This window comes from Emys orbicularis, chromosome 1 (genome assembly GCF_028017835.1).
Source record: "Emys orbicularis isolate rEmyOrb1 chromosome 1, rEmyOrb1.hap1, whole genome shotgun sequence".
NCBI classification, from domain to species: Eukaryota; Metazoa; Chordata; order Testudines; family Emydidae; genus Emys; species Emys orbicularis.
In genome coordinates this window covers 348,911,464-348,926,923 of record NC_088683.1, presented here as the reverse complement: position 1 = coordinate 348,926,923, position 15,460 = coordinate 348,911,464, and the positions used below count along the sequence as shown (strand labels likewise).

The 15,460-nt window shown below is 42.9% G+C and overlaps 1 protein-coding gene across 1 annotated transcript in view; it reads right to left on the bottom strand.

Annotated features, from left to right (window-relative positions):
- DLG2 (discs large MAGUK scaffold protein 2) overlaps positions 1-15,460 on the bottom strand; it is a 933,774-nt gene that overhangs the window by 802,765 nt on the left and 115,549 nt on the right. The gene's annotated exons all lie outside the window — the stretch shown is intronic.

The window sequence follows — 15,460 nt, the reverse complement described above, 5'->3', positions numbered from 1 at the left end:
AGAACAGGTGGATGGCTTATGATAATTAAATTACAAATCAGTGCCTGCTACTCTCAGGGTATTGTATGCTGCCAGCTAGCATCAGATATTTAAAATCCCATGTAATTACCTATAATGGAGGAGTGGAGTGTGTTGCTGTGAATTTAATGTGAACTTGCTCTTTTTAATAACTGATCATTCCTGTTACAATGTGAGAGTATTGCTATAAAATGGCACCGCCACCTCACTTTACTCCAGCCGGGAGGGGTTGTTGTTGTTTGTTTTGAAGTTCTGTTTGCAGGGGGAAATGTCAGCTGAACAGAAGGTAGGACCTGACACAGCACAGAGTATTGGTTAAAACCTTGCAGTTGGACACCAGCCAGTTCTGATGCAAAAAAAAGGAGAAAGATAGGGAGACATTGACTTGACAAGTTACTGTCTGTGTGCAAATACTGTAATTTTCATACGCTACTCATTGAACTTACATTACCCTGACAGTCTTATAGGGAATAAAGCCGGTTGGAAATTTTATGTATTAATGGAAAAAAGCATTTGCTGCAAAATTTTCACAAGTTCAAAAAAAGATTTTGCCCTTTTTTGGATTTGGAAAATATTTTATTTTGGGTCAGTTCAGCATTAATATGGGCCCTGAGCTGCCACGGTAGTAGTTGGAGTGCATTGTGTCTCCATTCCCCACTGTCCAACATCTCCCATGATGCACCCCGATCTCACCTTTGACTGAAGCAATAGAGTACATCATCCAAGTCACATGGACACAATATATCATAGGAGCTGTAGTCAGACGGGGACTCAAACTACAACTCCCATGAGGCACCACAACATCTGTGTGTGTGGTGGGGGCCAAGATTAATGTATAATGAAGCTAAAACTAAAACATTTCAATTTGGGAATGTCAAAATTAAATATTTCAACATTTCTCAAATCAGAATTTTTCAGAAGTTTCTGTTCTGTGAAAGAAAAAAAAAATGATATTTCAACTTTTCCTCCCAATCTGGGATGAAAACACCTTTTGAAATATCCGAATTTCAAACAGGAATTTTATGCAGAATGGAAATCGAGTAAGGAATAAGATTTCTCAGCTATATTAAATTCCCATCAGCTAGTGGTAAACACACATTTCAGTGCTTCCTATCATGCAGTTCCATCTCTGGGCAGCATGACATGCTATGGCCAAAAGAAGGCCTTAAGTAATACTACTTGTTTTAGTCAGAGACCCATAGCATTTAATCTAATGCTAGTTACTGATCAACTCACTGCCACGTGAAACAACTACAGATGCAAGCAACTTTATTGAGTGTACAATTCAATGGAAAGACTTATTCAGAGTGAAAAACACTTCTGCCTTGTCAAAAACAACCATGTAGACAAATGCTAGAAAGAATAGTTAGTGCTGGCATAACACAGGAGTGGGGCTAATCATGCAAAATGTGTCCCATGAATATTCATTTGAGTTCTTAAATGAATTCCTTACAGCCACACTCGTCCTACTTTTGTGTTCACTTTTTGAGTTTTTACGAGCACAATTGTTCACAGGGAATTAATTCCAGTGTCAGATGTGAGCATACTGAGAAACCAAACTTTACATTTGCACACACAAGTATTTGTACTGGAAGTGTTTCTTCACTCATCCAATCAGGGAACTGAAATAATATCATATTATTCATCCAACCAACTGCAACTGAGCAGGGCCGGTGCTACCATTTAGGCAAACTAGGCGGTTGCCTAGGGCGCCAAGATTTGGGGGCGCCAAAAAGTGGTGCCCCCAATTTTTTTTTCTACGCCCCCTCCCCGAGCGCGCGGTCGCCGCTCCACTTCTCCCGCCTCCCAGGCTTGCAGCACCAATCAGCTGTTTGGCACTGCAAGCCTGGGAGGGGAGAAGAATTAGAGTGGGGGAGGCATGCTCGGGGAGGAGGCGGAGCAGAGGTGAGCTGGGGTGGGGAGCTGCTGCATGGCTCCCTGGGCCGGCGGGGGGGGAGCTGCCGCGGGGGTGCCTCGGGGTGGGGGAGCTACTGCAGGGCTCCCCACCTCTGCTACGCCCCCTCCCCGAGTGTGCCATCGCTGTTCCACTTCTCCTGCCTCCCAGGCTTGCGGCGCCAATCAGCTGTTTGGTGCCGCAAGCCTGGGAGGGGAGGAGAATTAGAGTGGGGGCGGTGTGCTCGGGGAGGAGGCGGAGCAGAGATGAGCTGGGGCGGGGAGCTGCCGCACGGCTCCCCGGGGGGGGAGCTGCCGCGGGGGGGCGCCTCACGGCGGGGGAGGGGAAGCTGCCATGGGGGGGGCGCCGCCTCAGGGCAGAGGGGGGGCGGAGAGCTGCCGCAGGGCTGGGGGGGGGGGGGGGCGCAAGGTGGAAGTTTCGCCTAGGGTGCGAAACTTCCTTGCACCGGCCCTGCAACTGAGCAACCCAGCTTGACACAGCTTGACTTCTGAGTATCTATAAGTAAATAGAAAAAAAAAAATAAACTGGAAGAAATCACATCTGCTTGCCAAGAATGTGGGAGCAGGTTAAGTAACTGAAATAATTGAAACATTATATCTAGTGTGAATAGAGGTGGTTGGGAACTTTGACACAATGTTTTTTGTTCAAAATGTTTTGTCTTTCTGTGGGACAGTTTCTTCAGGTTCAGGATGGAATGTCTGCTCAAAATGAGTGAGAAATACCCACCCCAGAATATCCAGAAGCCTGAGGCCTTCACCTGTGATGTGGGAGACACAAGGAACTGAACCTCCCACATGAATGCCCAAACCACAAGGCTAAAGTCTCTCTCTTTCTTTGGCTCCGTGCATATGAATTTATATGAAGTGGAAAAGTTCCAAGAGACTGACTTTGTAGCCTGGTGGTGACAGCGCTCACCTGGGAGGTTAGAGACCAAGATTCGAGATCCTCACCTGTCTGATTCAGAGAAGGGACTTGAACATGAGTGCCCTAGCCACCAGGCTATTCTGGAGTGCCCCTCTTATTTTTCATGAAAAACTTCAAAAGGTCTCAGTTTCATGCCAATGGCGAAATCTTGAAAATTTGTATAGAATAGGAAAACTATTTCCTGCTCAGCTCTAATTGTGAATGACTTGCTGTCTTGTCTATCTAGTGTATTTTTAAAGGGCCTGTCACCTTAGTACTGCAATACCTTTCATCCAAAAATCAAAGAACTTTTACAAACATTGGTCAAGTCTGACTACACCTTGTTGAAATGGATATTTATGAGTGAGAAAATTAGGCTCAGAGAAATTCAGCCCAAAGTCATATGTTGAATCAATTAATAACCCAGGAGGTTAATTCCTTATCTGCGGTTCTAACCACTAGCAAAGCAACCACAGTGAAATGCAAAAGGAAAAATGAAATATATAATTAATTTCCGATGAATGCTCTTAATTTTTTTTTTTTGACAAGGGTTCTAAAAAACAGTAAACTGGGCAGGAATTATGATTCTCATATCCCTGTTCAGTACTTGGCACAATTTTGATATCTCAGTAGAAATTATAACCAGTAACAATGTTCCTTTGGGGGAGTGAGAAATAGAGATACTGGTTCCTAGTTAAGTTAGATTTTGTGGAGGACAAGAATTAGAATGAGACTCTTTTGAAGGAGGGAACCCTCTCATGACACTGAGCAGCAGCATGTGCAGTTTTCCTATGCAGTGCAGCAAACCAAATTATAATTGTTCAGGAAAAGAAACACCAGTGGATTGATGTGTTTGTTTTTAATATTAAAACAGTAAGGCAGTTTTAGGAATCATATATCCATTTAATAAAAAGAAAACATAACAACCCCCCCACAGTTTTATAGCATATTCACAGTCTGCTTCTTGAGCCTCAAACCAATTTTATTTTGCACCGTGAAGGGCAGGATGATAAAATATATAATTTTAAAATTGCCATTAGCCTAACTATTGGTATATGCAGTGTTGTTGTAGCTATGTTGGCCCCAGGACATTAGAGAGACAAAGGTAGATGAGACAGTATCGTTTATTGGATCAGCTTCTGTTGGTGAGAAAGAGAAGCTTTAGAACTTACAGAGAGCTCTAGAACTTACAGACAGCTCTTCTTCAGGTCTGGGAAACATACTCATTGTGTCACAGCTAAATACAAGGTGAAACAGATTGTTTAGTATAAGTAGTTAACACATATTTCAAAGTATGCAGTGTTCCCAGACCTGAAGAAGAGCTCTGTATAGCTCAAAATCATATCTCTCTCACCAACAGAATTTGGTCCAGTAAACAAAATTACATTACCCACCTTGTCACACTGGATTTTTGGTTTATTACAACAATCTATAACCCACTAACTTCTCCCTCCTCTCCCCATTATTATTCCCCCTATTACTGGACAGGTATTAACGGGCCACTCCACCTTGAATGGGTCCTTGAAATGTGTTAAGTACTTATGTTAAGCAATTTGTTCCACCCTGTATTTAGCTGTGACAACTTGAGTACATTTCCCAGACCTGAAGAAAAAGTCTACGTACTCTCAAAAGCTTGTCTCTCTCACCAACAAAAGTTGGACCAATACAAAATACTACTGCATCCACCTTGTCTCTCTAGTTAGCCTAACTACACTTTCCTTTAGTATGTTGCTGCAATTACGCCTTTAGCTCACAAGATGGCACAATAACCATCAAGTTAAAAGACGCTCACATTCAAATGATTATATGAAAAGCATTTGGGGGGGAAAAGTGAGTAGCTATAAAAGGTCATAAACCTTCAGTTGATTTTTACTGTGAACAAACCTGATAGATATGCTCACAGCATTTTTATTTATTTTTTTATTTAAGATGCTGCTATTAAGAATACTGCAGTACTTACAGGAATCATATTCAAAGCTGGCATCTGGAGGAACTGCGACAATTTGTACAAGTACCAAGTATTATGACTCAGTAGTAACCTATTGATTTTTTCAGGGATTACTAAATTTGAATGCTAGCTATCAGCAGACCTGAGAATGGCTCTGAACCCTGCATTCCTCAAGGCATTCTAAGTCCTAATTAAAACTGTCTGCCTGCTAATATGTACCAGGAAGTATTTGGCTTCATATGCTGCATCACATTTTGGACCCACTAACTACCTCTATTTAGCCCTCTGGAGGTTGCTACTTACCATTCAATAATTTTTAAGTAGATTTTTGGTTTCGGACTTCAAGCATCAATATAACAAGAGAGGAGATTTGAAAGGGTGTTTTGTTTTGTTTTTTGACATGAAACAGTAGTGTTGCTACTGATTATAAAATATATATATATATTTTTTAAATGTCCAATACTATTAATTATTGTTTATCTACAGTATTACAAAACCCAAGTATTCGAAAACCATAAGTCAGACCTTAAACCAATGGACTTACTTAAAAGTAACAAGATTTTAAAGAATTATCTTTAATATTAAATACAAAGCTATATTATAGTTTCCCCAACTTGACAATGGTGAGGATTTGCCATTAATTTGTTCTGCACATTTACACACAAGACTAGGTAGATAATGTGTAATCCAGCCCAGGTTTCACCAGCATGAGACCCCTGAACCTCTCTGTTCTAATGAACTGAAAAGTCCCCCTCCGCTCCCCTCATTGCTGACCACAGTATTTCATAGACTTAAAACAAAAAAGCCCTAATACACAAGAACCTCCCTACCTACTGTCCAAGGCTGGGGAGTTCACAGTCACCCGGCTGCACCAAGTGAAAAAGGCAGCTTTTCAAGACTCTTGGGCCAATGACCTGGCTGTAGGCTCTGGAGTTTAATTCTATACCTTTCCAGACCTCTTCAGGAACTATGTCAGCAGATTATATACCTCCTGTTGGTTAATTGACAGATTAACAATGGTCCCAATCATACTTAACTCCTGCCTGAGTTTAGCCCAGCAGTGCATATGGTAGTGGTGGGTTTTATTTCTGGCAAACTGCTTGAGCACAGGGTGCTATAAATGTCACGTACTGACAAAACTGAGAACAGCCCTGATAGCCTCAAACAGAGGGGGAGGCAGGAGCAGAGAAGTAGGGTATCAAGGATAGGAGCCAGGGTGGAGATAAGGGCAGAGACAGTCAGAGACAGACTTGGGGCACAAGTGCAGAACCACCAGAGTACATTCCCCTCCAAAACCTGGAGTTGAACCCAGGAGCATTGAGTCTATAATCCTCTGCTGCCAGCAAATAGCTGCAAAACACTACTGAAGTAAGCAGCTCATATCTAAGGCCCTGCCAAATTCACTGTCCATTTTGGTCAATTTCATGGCCATAGGATTTAAAAAATCATAGATGTCATGATTTCAGCTATTTAAATCTGTAATTTCACGGTGTTGTAATTGTAAGGGTCCTGACCCAAAAAGGAATTGTGTGTGGGGGGGGGGAGGGGTCGCAAGGTTATTGTGTGGTTGCGGTACTGCTACCCTTACTTCTCCACTGCTGTTGGTGGCGGCGGTGCCTTCAGAGCAGGGGAGCTGGAAAGCAGCAGCTGCTGGCCGGAAGCCCAGCTCTGAAGGCAGTGCCACCACCAGCAACAGCACAGAAGTAAGGATGGCATGGTATGGTATTGCCACCCCTACTTCTATGCTGCTGCCTGCAAAGCTGGGGCCTCAGTCAGCAGCCACCACTGTCCAGCCACCCAGCTCTGAAGGCAGCAGAGCAGAAGTAAGGGTGGCATGGTATGGTATTGCCACGCTTACTTCTGCGCTGCTGCTGGCAGGGCACTGCCTTCACAGCTGGGCAACAGCCGACGCTCTCTGGTTGCCCAGCTCTGAAGTCAGCGCAGAAGTAAGGGTGGCAATACTGTGACCTCCCTGTAACTCCCTTTTGGGTCAGGACCATCAATTTGAAAAACACTTGTCTCCCCTGTGAAATCTGTATAGTATAGGGTAAAAGCACACAAAAGACCAGATTTCACAGTGGGAGATCAGATTTCACGGTCCGTGACGTGTTTTTCCTGGCCGTGAATTTGGTAGGGCCCTACTCATATCCCTCTAGTGACTAGTCCACACAGAGGCTAACAGCCTATCACAGCTATCAGTTACTTCATTAGCTCCAGTGGATCTAAAGAACCCAACCCTGCTGATGACCCAACTTGGGTGTCAGTATGGTTCCACATGATAGAGTTTCTCTTGTTTTCTGGGGTTTTATTTTAGATTAGGAAATTACATCCACAAGAACTATTAAAAGAACATTAAGATTTCAAAGTCAAGCGCTCAAAAATTAGGAACCTTTTTTTCATAGGATCCTCTCTCATTCAGTGCCCAGGATGGACAGGGCTGCAGAGGTTAATTAGGACTTTGTAGTGAATGAGGCGTGTATGGAGGATCCCAGCTTCATTTGTTCCACAAGTTGGAAAGTGTGTAGTGAATGATATAGAGGGTTGGCGGGGGAAGGGTGGAGAAGGAGGATCTTGTGGTTTAGGCAGTTGAATGCTTCCCTAAAATAACTGGATTCTCTCCCTGCCTGTGCCAGAGTTCCTATGTGAAGCCGAGCCAGGCACTTAAACTAAACTTTTCAGAGGTGGTCACTAACTGTTCCTAGGTGCCGGACAGGAAACCCTGGGGTCTGACTTGCAGTCGTACTGAACCCTCCCAGCTGCGGCTGAAGTCAATGGGAGCTGTATTTTGAACATATAGAGTGCTAGATAAAGGCTAAGTGCTCTGAAAAAATCAGGCCCTAAGTGTCTCAAGTTGGGCAACCAAAAATTAATGGACACTTGACCTTAATTGCGCTATGCCTCCATTCTGCAGATGTAAGAGGGGGATAAAATTACTCCCTCATCTCCCAGCGGTGCTGCGAAAAAAAATCCATTAAAGTCTGTGAAGCAGTCAGATACTATAATGAGGAGCACTATAGAAGAGCCTCAAGAAAATTAATAATTCTGTATTCTGACCAGGGTTTAAATAGTGAACTTTAAATAAGGCTTAATGGGGCCACACATTGAATGTGGAGGCTGAAAAGAAATAAGAACTAACTCCCCATTCATTGAGTAAGCCTGGGTTCCTGTGGAAAAGACAGTAGTGATCATATAATTAGAGACTACCATAAAGTATACGCTCAAGGGGGGCAAATTAATGTTGCCCAGGCAACCTTAATTCAGACCTTTTGAGTGCTTGACTTAGCAACCTTAACATCTTAATATAGTATTTTTAATGAAATGCATGCACGTGTACACACACACACACACTTAAATGACACTCTTATTTGTTAAAACTCTGAAATTCAGTAATTATCCCTATAGCTATTTCAATGTTTATGAAAGACTGGCACTCCATACATACTAACACAAGTGAACTATTATGTGCATAAATTAGAAAAATAATCTATCCATTGTCACTCTGATGAATCCAGGCCATTATCTCTGAAGTTAAATTATTTTACTACAAAACCAATCTTCATCTCTGCTGGAAAAGTTATTACAAGCTACAGATATGTATATTTTCCACTACTTATCAAACCCCTGTTTCAAAGGCTATGAATTTTAACAGCCACCTTACAAACAGAGGGAATTAATACATTTTAACGTAATGCACTGTGGGCTGGGACGCATACTGATTCCTGTGGGAATCACAGGTGTTTGGAACTTCTGAAAGTTAAGCCCGAATTATCTGAAGCTGGGCACTCAAAAATAAAAAGTTAGAAGAGGCTCCCAACATTAGGGACTACGTTTAAAAAAATGTGGACTTGAACCCTTCTGTAACTGAGATTATCCTTCTGTAAAATGAAATTGTGACAGGGTGGCCTGCATCTTTAAGAAACTGGATTAAATAAATCCATCATTTAAAGCAGAGCGGCAGCAAGGTGGCAAAATAGGTAGTCACCAGATGCCAGAAAGCAAATAAACAGCAAGGTAGTTCTGGAACAAGGGACTAAATGTCAGTCAGCCAGTAAGCATATCCCTATTTAGAAACCAAGTCTCTTGTGGCTTTCCCATGGGAAATTTTTTGCTTTGTGGGGGAAAGGCAAGGGGGGGGTGCACTGGTTCCTTACCCCATTGCAGGAAATAAAGATCCAATTTATTTTTTCACTCTACAGAATATGCAGCGCCCTCATTCACAAGGGAGACATTTAAATGCCTAATTGCCACTTTAGTCACCCAAGTCCAACGTCTAGGCACCACTGGCAATCGCAAAACTCCTACTCAGCTGCTGCCTAACCCTGTAGGTTTGTAAACCTTCAGTGTTAACGTACCAGAGGCACCTAAATTTGCACAGCTGGGCATGCGCGCAGCTGCTTAAGTCCTCACAGTGCCAAGCAGCTCTGTGCTTATCTCACAAATAAGCTGCAGTGAGATTTCACAAAGTAGGTACCTCCCCTGCCTACCTTGTCTTCAGGGTCTGACCCAGAAGTCATGTTCTGAGCACATCTAAATCCTTAGCGATTGAAACAGAAGTAGTGGCAACCTTAACTTTTAGCCCAGTGGTCGAGGCATGCGCCCAGGATGTGGGTTTAAATAGTGCACTTTAAATAAGGCCTAACGGGGCCACACATTGGATGTGGAGAATGAAGAGAAATAAGAACTAACGCCCCATTCATTGAATAAGCCTCTTTAAAAAGAGGTTCAAGACCCTTTTCCCTCTCTTGCCTCTTGGGGAGCAGGGATTTTAACTTTGGTCTCAATTTCTGAGTGTGCCCTAACCATTAGGCTATGCAATACTCTGGGGCAATCTCTCCTGTTGATGCTGTTCCACTTTGTATAAAATAGTTAAATATTAATTGGGGGGGGGAGGGGAAGAGAGAGAATTACTCGATAGCCCAGGGGCTAATGAACTCATCTGTGAGGTGTCAAGTATCAGAGGGGTAGCCGTGTTAGTCTGGATCTGTAAAAGCAGAAAAGAGTCCTGTGGCACCTTATAGACTAACAGACGTATTGGAGCATGAGCTTTCATGGGTGAATACCCACTTCGTCGGATGCATTCACCCACGAAAGCTCATGCTCCAATACGTCTGTTAGTCTATAAGGTGCCACAGGACTCTATCTGTGAGGTGGGAGACCATGGCCCTAAGAGCACGTCAGTGCCAGAGGGCACGGGGATCACTTGTATCAAGTAATGAGTTTTAGGTTGCCTGACCAATTCTATGTACCCCAACTCATTATGGTCATCCGTTTCTAAAAGGTGTCATGTAATGTGTCACTGGAAAACTAACAACTTACTGATCATTAATATTTTTGCATGATGTGTGTGTATATCATGTGTATTAAGAGTTATGGATATATGCTGGAATGATGACTAAAATGTGCCTAACTGTGTCTGTACTAGACAAAGAACATGTATTTGCTCCTGTGCCCAGCCTGCTCATCAGGCAGACACAATGAAGGTCTATTTACATATTAGCTTTTAAGCTTATTAAGCTAATAAGCAGGGGAGGAAACACCTTCCAGGAGAGCAGAGAAACTTCGTCTGCACAAGGGGTCTGAACCTCAAGTGATAAATAAGGCTACGATTTAGTCACAGGTATTTTTAGCAAAAGTCCTGGATAGGTCATGGGCAATAAACAAAATTATTGCACGTGACCAGTACCTGACATATACTATAAATACCCTGACTAAACCTGGGTGCTGCTGCTGCAGGGGCTGCCGCTGTGGAGGGTGCACCCCGCCCAAGTGGCCACTGCTCAAGTTGTCCCCCGGGGCCAGTTCCAGGAGCAGCCGGTGTGGCTGTCCCCAAGCCAGCTGCTGGGGCAGCCCTGGGATCAGCCACACTGGCCACTGCAGAAGTCACAGATGTCGCGGAAAGTCACGGAATCCATGACTTCTGTGACCTCTGTGACAGACCCGGAGCCCTAGTGATAAAGAACTTAATCAACTGATTGTATACAATATTACTGTATTATAAAAGTATAATGAGTGAGGTGTTCCATGAAAACCTATGACACCCTGGTGATTAATATAATTGTGAAATGTATTTATTAACACTACATACAGAATTATGGATACTCAGTATTATGCTTTATAGTCTGTGACCAAACAAAGGGAGAAACATACCTCTCCTGGACAAGAGGAAACATCACAACTATCTATCTGTCTCCAGTGAAATTAAGCAAGGTGTGACCAAAACAAGGGAAGCCCTATTTACATTCAAATCACTAGGGGGGTGGGAAGACCACAGGAAGGAAAGAACAGCATTAGGCCATCCTGCCTCTTTAAACAAGGTCACTGAAATCAGAGATAGATGCAGAGACAGAAAGCCATTTTGGCATCCATCACTAGATAGGGTGACCAGGTGTCCGGTTTTCGACCAGAATACCCGGTCGAAAAGGGACCCTGGCGATTCCGGTCAGCACCGCCGACCGGGCCGTTAAAAGTCTGGGTGGTGGTGCTGCAGCGCTAAGGCAGGCTAGCACCTACCTGTCCTGGCACCGCGCTGCACCCCAGAAGTGGCCAGCAGGTCCGGCTCCTAGGCAGGGGGCCACAGGGCTCTGTGCACTGCCCCCGCCCTAAGCACCAGCTCCACACTCCCATTGGCCGGGAACCGCAGCCAATGGGAGCTGGCGGGGGGCGGTGCCTGTGGTCAAGAGCAGCATGCAGATCCTCCTGCACCCCCGCCTACTAGCACCAGACCTGCTGGCCACTTCCAGGATGCACGCAACGTGGTGTCAGGACAGGCAGGTACCCTGCCTTAGCATTGCTGCGCTGCTGACCGGGAGCCACCAGAGGTAAGCCCGTGCCCCAAACCTCTGCCCCAGCCCTGAGCCCCCCCAAAACCTGGAGTCCCCTCCTACACCCCAAACTCCTCATCTCCAGCCCCACCTCAGAGCCAGAACCCCCCACTCACACCCCAACTCCCTGCCTCAACCCACAGCCCCCTCCCACGCTCCAAATCCCTCAGCCCCACCCCCAGCCTGGAACCGCCTCCTGCACCCCAAGCCCCTCATCCCCAGTTGCACTCCAGAGCCTGCACCCCAAGCCCCTGCCCCAGCCCCATGAAAGTGAGTGAGGGTGGGGTAGAGCAAGCCACCAAGGGATGGGGAAATGTAGTGAGCGGGGGACAGGGCCTCAGGGAAGGGGCAGGGCTAGGGTGTTCAGTTGTGTGGGATTAGAAAGTTGGAAACCCTATCACTAGATAGACACAAAGGAACAGAGCTCTTGAGAGCTGAGAAAGATGGGTCCTACAACCAAGGGGGCATTGAAGACTCTGGGAACTGAACATGGGCAAGGATCTTTCCCCTAGGAAGACAAGGGAAGGCAGCCTCTTGTACTACTGTGGAAAGTCCTGACTGAGGAAAAGTCAACCATGGCTTGGAAGAAGGAAGATTGGTGAGGTAAACTATCTTGAACAAAGCCTGTACTTTACTAGAGTTTTGGACTTTTAGAGGTGCAGTTTCTTTTTATTTGCTTGTCACCCTTTCTAACTTAATTCTCTGTATATTTTTTTTTTTAACTGTAAATCAACTCAGTGCTTTGTTTGAAGGGTGTATTTGCCCCACTTACGTTGTTAAACTCTAAACTGCTTTTGTCTCTTTAAGGAGCAACAAACATTATTTCTCTGAGTGGTCCAGGTGAGGGCTGGACAGACCAGGGCATATGGTTTTGGAGGAATTTGGGCTGGTGGAAGCCAGAATAGGGCTGTAGCCAGGTGCTGGGGTCAGAAGTGCTGAACCAGGGTTGCCAGTGGTTCTCAATCTTTCCAGACAACTGTAATTAAGGGTAAATTAAGTTTTCACGTTCAGTCAGTCCTTTACATCATTGCGGAGAACGAGTTGTCATCCTTGTCGTCAGACTATTACTGCGTAAAAAACTGCCCACTGGGAACTCAACTGAGAGCCGCAACCCATATGACAGACGGTTATGCCTTTTGCTCACTGCTGACCTAAGGTACATTTGAACCACTGATCTAAAAGTCAAAGGTTCAGTATGGCATTACCAGTTCCAAACCATCCATCCCCATTAAAACCACTTTTACTATTAATGGAACTTCAATACAGGAGCGTAACTCACAAAAACATTAAGTATGGTGTGAATGCATCTACTCATATATATATATATATATATATAGTCTGCTTATACTGTGTGTGTCTACTTTCAATCTATTAATTAAGCAAACTGAGACATTTTAGCTCACAGGGAGGCACTTCTGTTTATACAGCCAAAGGTCATATATTTTATTCCAAGTGCTACATGATTAAGCCTTAGTGACAACTATGCTGCCTGTATGTGCATTCCCACAGTGTGTTACAAAGAGACATCTGTATTTTTAAAACCTAGTGATTATCCAGGTGGTGCTCAGTTAGCCTGGTTCTTCAGTTCCCAAGAGACAGAATACATCATCTAATTTCCCTTGCTAGAGTACAAACTATTAGGCTGAAAGCTGAACATACTAGTACTCAAATCACTCAGTTGTCACTAATATTCTGTCCCTAAGCTTCCATGTCCTCATGGACCTTTTTCTACATTACTTATTTATTACAACTTTGGCCTTTTATAAAAGCATTTAACAACAATCATCAAAAGGTTGCAGCAGGCAGTGGGTCGCAGAGGCTCCTTTACATCTAAATAATTATGTGATGTTGTAAAGTTTTCTGAAAAATTTAGTGTGACATCTCACTTTTCTGAGGACAGTCCCTGATTTTAAAAGTGAAATAGTTGGGAATCTACTAACTTAACTAGGCTGTCAAGTGATTAAAAAAAAAAATCAATCACGATTAATCGCACTGTTAAGCAATAATAGAATACCATTTATTTAAATATTTGTGGGTGTTTTCTACATTTTCAAATATAGATTTCAATTACAACACGGAATACAAAGTTTACAGTGCTCACTTGATATTTATTTTTTATTACAAGTATTTGCACTGTAAAAAAAAGAAATGTATTCGGTGAATTGAAAAATACTAAGTACTGTAATGCAATCTCTTTATCATGAAAGTTGAACTTAGAAATGTAGAATTATGTAAAAAAAAATTGCATTAAAAATAAAACAATGTAAAATTGTAGAACCTGCAAGTCCACTCAGTCCTACTTCTTGTTCAGACAATAAGCAGGTGTTCACATGGCACTGTTGTAGCTGGCGTCGCAAGATATTTACGTGCCAGATGCGCTAAAGATTCATATGTCCCTTCATGCTTCAAACACCATTCCAGGGGACATGCGTCCATGCTGATGACGGAGTCTGCTCGATAACAATCCAAGCACTGCAGACAGATGCTTGTTCATTTTCATCCTCTGATTCACATGCCACCAGCAGAAGGTTGACTTTCTTTTTTGGTGGTTCAGGTTCTGTAGTTTCCGCATCAAAGTGTTGCTCTTTTAAGACTTCTGAGAGCATGCTCCACACCTCGCCCCTCTCAGCTTTTGGAAGGCACTTCAGATTCTTAAACCTTGGGTCGAGTACCATAGTTATCTTTAGAAATCTCACATTGGTACTTTCTTAGCGTTTTGTCAAATCTGCAGTGAAAGTGTTTTTAAATCAAACAACATATGCTGGGTGATCATCCGAGACTGCTATAACATGAAATATATGGCAGAATGCAGGTAAAACAGAACAGGGGACATACAATTCTCCCATGTCCCAAATTTAATTAATGCTTTATTTTTTAACTAGTGTCATCAGCATAGAAGCATGTCTTCTGGAATGGTGGCCGAAGCATGAAGGGGCATATGAACGTTTAGCATATCTGGTACATAAATACTTTGCAATGCCAGCCACAAAGCTGCCATGCAAATGTCTGTTCTGACTTTTTGGTGACATTCTAAATAAGAAGAGGGCAGCATTATCTCCTGTAAATGTAAACAAACTTGTTTGTCTTAGCAATTGGCTGAACAAGAAGTAGGACCGAGTGGACTTGTAGGTTCTGAAGTGTTACATTGTTTTGTTTTTGAGTGCAGTTATGTACCCAAAAATAATCTACATTTGTAAATTGCACTTAAACAATAAAGTGATTGCACTATGGTACCTATATGAGGTGAATTGAAAAATACTTTTTTTTTTTTTTACAATGCAAATATTTGTAATAAAAAACAATATGCACTTTGATTCCAATTACAACATAGAATATATATGAAAAGGTAGAAAAACATCCAAAATATGTAATAAATTTCAATTGGTATTCTATTGTTTAATAGTGTGATTAAAACTGTGATTAATCGCGATTAATTTTTTTAATTGTGATTATTCTTTTTGAGTTAATCATGTGAGTTAACTGCGATTAATCAACAGCCCTAAACTTAACACATTCTCTTCTTGAGCTTCACAAGAAAGGAAGTGTTATAGCTCCAGTGCAAGCATTTCTCCTCCAGTTTTTCTTTGATTGTTCATATAACAAAATATTACAAAAGTTTCTTCCTCTTTCAGATCATGAATCAGCAAGGCATTGAAGTACATGACATCAACTGAAGTCAATGGGACAACTCAGAAGCTTACAGTTATTCATGTCCTTAAGTACCTTTGTGAATCAAGGCCTTACAGTTCAAGTCAATAGCATTTTAATAACTGCTTACCAAAATTCTGAAGCACTTTAATTACTGTATTAGTTGTGTGAAAATTTGCAATCCTCAAATTTCCCAGTCCCCAATAT